Below are 6,000 nucleotides of genomic sequence, written 5' to 3'. Positions count from 1 at the left end.
CATCTGGAGCATTTTCCCCCTCCAGATTCGGAAGTTGAATGTTTTAAGAGTACTTCAATTGGCCCAAGCTCTAATCAGAGTGAGAAGCATTTGTGAAATCTGACTCTGTGAGGTGAGAGAAGAATCTCTTCAGAAGTTACAATTTCTGAATCCATGAGCCATGCTTTAAGACAGATAAGGCAACAAGAAAGGTCATGCAGGGAGCAGTGCCTTTTTCATGTGTCACTTTTATGTGTAAATCTATCAAGCAGTTTTAAACAGACATGCCACAGAAATATATTGATTAAAGGTGGGGGTTGGTGGGGATTTAGCTGCTGGCCTGGGTGCCTCTGTGTTTCCACACCTTTTAATTGCTTATTGATGAGATTTATATGCTAGTAAATTAACCTTAGACAACTCCATTAGCTTACTGACAAGCCTGTCTCAACATGGCATATGATAAGCTGTCAGAGGTGTCTGTTCCTGACCAATCATGCTCAAATACTTGACACAGAAGCCGTGTCAAGTGGTGAAGTGTCTCTAGTACGGTGAAGTTGCTCCAATATGCAGAGCATATAACCAGACAATAAAAAAAACAATCCAACTTTATAGATTTATAATATTGATTGTATAAAACTCTACTTTGCAAAAGCTTGCTGGAGTCCAGTAAATATTCCTAACACCATCGTCAATTTTTTGTTTGCAAAGTGCTTCAAGTGCCATTATACTATGCAGTTAAAAATTATGATTCATTTTCACAATATTAGCCACTGTAAATGCAAAGAGATCAAGAGAGTTTTGCAGCAATCTACAGGGAGTTTTAACACACTAAACCACACACATTTAATTTAGACAAAGCTAATCTCATGAAATTCAATTTTATTAGATTAAAAATAATTACTGTCAAATTGCAAGTTTCCACTTGACTGATAAGTATTGATAATCCCCTGACAAGTACTTCTCCAAAGCAGTATAAGGAGATGCTTTGTTTAGTTAGAATAAAATCACTAACACAACCTTCAAGTTAGCTCAGTAGAGCTGCACATTGATCGTGATGCTCTATTGTTTTCTGCCCTGTGGGTGGGGATCCACCTAATGGGAGTCAAAGCCAAAGACAGCAATAAGCCTTGGTGAAATATTTTACATGAACTACAGTGCATAGCACACTATTTGTAAACACAACAACCCTGTACAGGATTAAGATATTTATCTGTGATGATGGAATCTAAGTCTTTCATACCTCATTTAATTGCAGCTCTCCGATCGCCCACTTGTTAAAGGTTGAGCTCATTTTTTCCCTTGTTTTCTGTGCTGCAGTTCTTTGTTTTAAGCTGTCTATTTGGTGTGTTAAATGGGGGCATCTGCCTCTCAGTGCAAACACTCACTGAGGCCTGCAAACCAATCATTTAAAAACAATAGATAAATAATTGCATTTCTGTCTTGACAAGGTTACTGTCAGTATGTTGATATAGTGCTCATACATAACAGGGAGAGAAAAACTTATGAATCAAAATGCAAAAAAGCCACACATTTTCTAAACAATATGTAGAGGTCTTGGAGGGGGGAAATATCAAAAGCATAGAAACTTTTAGAAAAAAAAAAAAAATGTCAATATATTTGACATTCTTCTGGAGGTTTCTTTAAAGACTCAAAAGATTCAAGTACAGATATAAAAATTCCAAATCCTCTCTGCACCATCTCTCCCTTTCCTTTACATAATGAAAACTGCACAGCTACACAGTGTACATAAAAGTATTACTGCTCTGTTGTGCCTGGCATTCTGATTGCCAAGTTTTTCTTTTTTCCTCAGAATTTATTGAAATCTTTGGGCAATGTGTATTTTTGGTTTGGTCTTGCACTCAGGGCGTAGCACAAAATTCTGGACCCTGTACATAGGTATTCTCCATGGGCCCCTCCCCGCATACACAGGCTATTCATTCTAGTATCTTTGTGGGCGCTCCTCACATGAGGGCCCTGTATACTCAGTCCCCTTCACCCTGGCTTGCACTTACCCCAGTATGTCCAATTTTGGTGATTTTCAAGTTTTCACTTTACTTGAAGGATTAAATCTTCCTCTTTATGTTGAATAATGTTGCCAATCTCATGGGCTCTTTTTGAAAAGTTATTGTAATAAAGCCTTATCAAGCTAAAACTTCCAGAAAAGTTTTCACCTGACTATAACACAATTTGGTCTAAAAGAGAAAAAAAGAAAGATGTTTGCCTAGCTCTGCCAAACATGTACTGTATATATTGCTGGCGACGTGCCATTATATCATATGAGTACAGATCCTGAAACTTAAAAGCAGGACATTGCAAATGTGTAAAAATGACTGCCTGCAGTCCCATGAGCCATTCCTTCTTTTTCCATTGTTCAGAGCTCACTTGCACACCACTGCATTAAAAGCAGCATTTACTTCCTTTTGTCCCTGATAGTACTGCTGTGCCAGGTACATCAATAATGATCTCTTCCTCTATCTCGTTTACCACCTCCTTCTTCTTCTATATCCCCAAGCACCATTACCCGGCTATCTTTCAAAAAAAAAAGACCCCCCCGCAAATGGGATTGGTGAATGTGCAGAACAGGAGCATGTTTAATGCTCCCAAGAGACTGCTTTCCCTGGCCTCATAATTAAGGGATTTAGAGCTCTGGAGACAGCTGGACTCACAAGAAACACTCCCAACATCCCCTTGTACTAAGCACCCTGGCCTCGAGTCCACATCTCTGGGGTTTTATTTATAGTGGATGTGTGTGGGGAGGATGGCAAAAAAACAAAGCGCCAAGGTCACCCTTGGCTTATTTTCACTGGCTGTAATTCAGTGATAAGTATTTGATGAAGCTGTACTTTTAGTTATTGCGAGTCCAAGAGTCCCAAAGTAATCAGTATGAATTTTGAATGGTTTCACCAAGCTAAATGATTGTGCAAGGCCTTTCACTTCTCAGTGTAATCTTATCGAAATCACAGGAGGATTTCCGTCTTGACAAATAGTTTATCTAACTGCGAAAGAACCATGTTCATAACAAGAACTGAATGTATGACATTTTCCGACATGTATTATTTGGAAACTCTAAATTGCCCGTAGGTATGCATGTGTTTGTCTATGTTTTGTGTAAGCCCTCTGATAGACTGGTGACCTGTGCAAGGTGTACACTGCCTCTGTCAAATGCATGCTGGGATAGACTCCAGTCCCCTGTGTACCTAAACAGGATAAATGGGTACAGAAAATGGATGGAACAAAATATAGTTTCAAAGTACTGCAACTATCTTATAAATTGCATTGTAGGTTTAGCTTCAAATGACCTGATACCTACAGGTGAAAGCTGACATAGCTAAGCAGCATCTAATCTTTGTCCCAAATTTAAACTAGAAGTCAATTTAAATAGTAATCACAAAAGGAACATTAGTGCAATCATTTATCCAGGGTTTTCAATTTTTTTTCTTGAGCTTGAGTCACCAACTATCCTATGTGGATGCATGCCATTTAGTCACAAAAGAACATTGTTCTGAATTCTCCACTGCAGATATTTTCTTTTAATAAATCTTTCAAATGCTAATTTCCATAAGAATTTTTAAGGATGCTAATTTATTTCAATTTATTTTCCCAATTAAAAAGGCACGAGTAGATTTTACTTCTCTGAAGCAGGTACAGCGAATACAGCGAGAGCCATACCCTGGCATAGACTACATACATAGACTGTGTATTCTGGATTCGCAGTCGTATTTCAAACCACATTGAAAGAGGGCCTTGAGGTGACACAGTGTCATCAATATGCAAAACAATTTCATGTCTGAATTTGGAGAGGTTCTTTAGAGTTGAAATTGGTAATAATAGCGAAAGAGACACAAGTGGACCCCAAAGAACATCTAAAGAATATTTCCCTCCTCTTAGTGTCAGAGTGACAATATCACACTGTGTCTGATACGCAGATCTGTAACAAAGCCAGAGAGAGACTACAGATGGAGGGAGAGGAAAGGCTGGCAAACACCACGTGTTAAGGTGATGTAGTGCGTTTTGCAAGATTCTGTCTTTGGCCACTAGTAGCGGGATGTTTTTATTAACCCTTAAAACAGACTTTTCTTTTTGAATTCCCATCCACAGAGGGGTCAGAGGTCAGGGCCAGCCACGCATCTTGTTTCACCCCATGTGTCTGGCACTATATGTGACAGTCTGTTGTCCTTTTCTTTTTGTGTTTTCATACACTGTACAACTCATTCAGTTGTCTGTGGCTCTCCACCAATGCCACCAAGACAAATTCATGTACATTTAGTGTTCTGTTCAATGAAGCATTCAAAGTACGAACAAATCACCTTAAGAAGGACATTGGAAACTTCAGAGCAAAGGCTGCATATTACTCAGCTGCTCTTAATGCAATTTGTAATTGGTCCTAAAGCATAAGAGGCTAAACATGAAGAGTGGAAACAGAAATGCCCATGCCACATTACTGCAAATTAAGCAACTAATTCAAAATGTCAATTTAATTGACTCTTTCACCTAATATCCATCCCAGTGGAGACTGGAATGGAAGTTAATTGGTCTATTCCTGAGCCAGTCCTATGATCTCAACTTTACTTGTAGGCTTGAGGATATGATTCTGGCATCCAAAAAAAAATCAAACAGATTTTACACTGCCAACTCTTGGCAATGCACACAACACTGGCCCCACTGCAGCTTTATTTCTCCAAGGCTGAGATTGTTCCTAACAGAGAGGTACCTCTATATGTAAATTCATATTTGTAACAGGAGTCATTTCTTGTGAAGGGGGGAAACCTACATGCATTCCTGACTGAGTTAAGCTGAGTGAAACATAAAACACTGTCAAAGTGCTTATATCCCTTATTTTGAGAAGTCACACAGTTGGATGGGCTATGATTGTGGCAGTGGGGGAGATAGAAGGCAGCCTGAAAAACAATCAAAGTTAAGTTCTCTCAAGGATGAAAAAAAGACATGTTGAAATGAGCGATGGCATGAGTCCCCAGTACCTAAGTCTGCTCCTTTTGAAAGTCTTTATTCCCCAGCACGAGCAGCACCATGAGATAAAAGACACTGAAATGCTTCTTAATCACTTTTCTATTGTGCTTTTAGCATTTGCATTTACACCCCACCCTGTTAATTTGCATGGGTTATTACTGTGCTGTCAGCTCATATCGCATCCTCCCACCCCAGCCAACCAGCTAACGGTAGCTGGTTGCAAAGAGAGGGAGACTCTGGTGGCTGTCAGGAAGAGGAAGGGGATGAAACACAGAGACAAAAGCTTGTGTCACATTGAACAAGTTCCCCAGTTCCGAAGCCCATTAATCATACCGATGTTGAAAATGGAGCGAGCACATATACGACATGCCTGTGTGCTTGGTTCCGTCTGTGTGAGAAATGCATTTGAGCATTCTTGTCTGTGGAAACATATGGTTTCATTGATGCATTACTGAGCAATAGCAGCTGTCTAGCAAGTGGCCCACTCTGAAGTGGCTATAATATTGCGGTCTACCTCTGACAGATATGCACCACCCACATATACCTAATATACAGCGCTATTCGAAGAGCCATCCACAAAAAATCTCTCACAGGTTCATATAAATGTCATTGAAAAATAGGAGGCAAATTACACCAAAAAAATCTTTCACAATCTAAAGGGAATGATTTGGGAGCTTAGCACTATTGTGCTTTTTTCTGTCACTCTGTTCCAATATGATAGGAAATACGATATGTCACGGCTGTATATGGCTTTCCCCAGTCCCTCCCCAGGCTGCCGCTCTCAGAGGGTAAACCAGGCTTGGACTTACAGCTTTGTGCTTATAATGAGGACAAGGGGGACATGAAGAGAGGATTTTGCCAGCACAGTTTGAAGGCTTGGTTGAGACAGGACAAAAGGGAAAGCTTTTTTGTCTCCCAAATAGCAGACAGTGGCAGATGGGACTTACCCTGTACCCAGCCCAGCATCAGTTATGCTGTGACTGGCACCCTCATGCCTAAAGTCCATTTTTTGCTTAAGGGCAGGGGTTGGCAATCTGTTACAGTTTGGCCCCT

The 6,000-nt window shown here is 40.0% G+C and overlaps 1 protein-coding gene across 3 annotated transcripts in view; it reads right to left on the bottom strand.

The window, feature by feature from the left end:
• Nucleotides 1–6,000, bottom strand: part of igsf21a (immunoglobin superfamily, member 21a) — a 163,465-nt gene that overhangs the window by 30,376 nt on the left and 127,089 nt on the right. The window lies entirely within an intron of this gene.

Source organism: Siniperca chuatsi, linkage group LG2 (genome assembly GCF_020085105.1).
Source record: "Siniperca chuatsi isolate FFG_IHB_CAS linkage group LG2, ASM2008510v1, whole genome shotgun sequence".
In the NCBI taxonomy this organism is placed as follows: domain Eukaryota; kingdom Metazoa; phylum Chordata; class Actinopteri; order Centrarchiformes; family Sinipercidae; genus Siniperca; species Siniperca chuatsi.
Note: the sequence above shows the minus strand (reverse complement) of the source record. Positions and strands in the feature narration are given on the sequence as shown.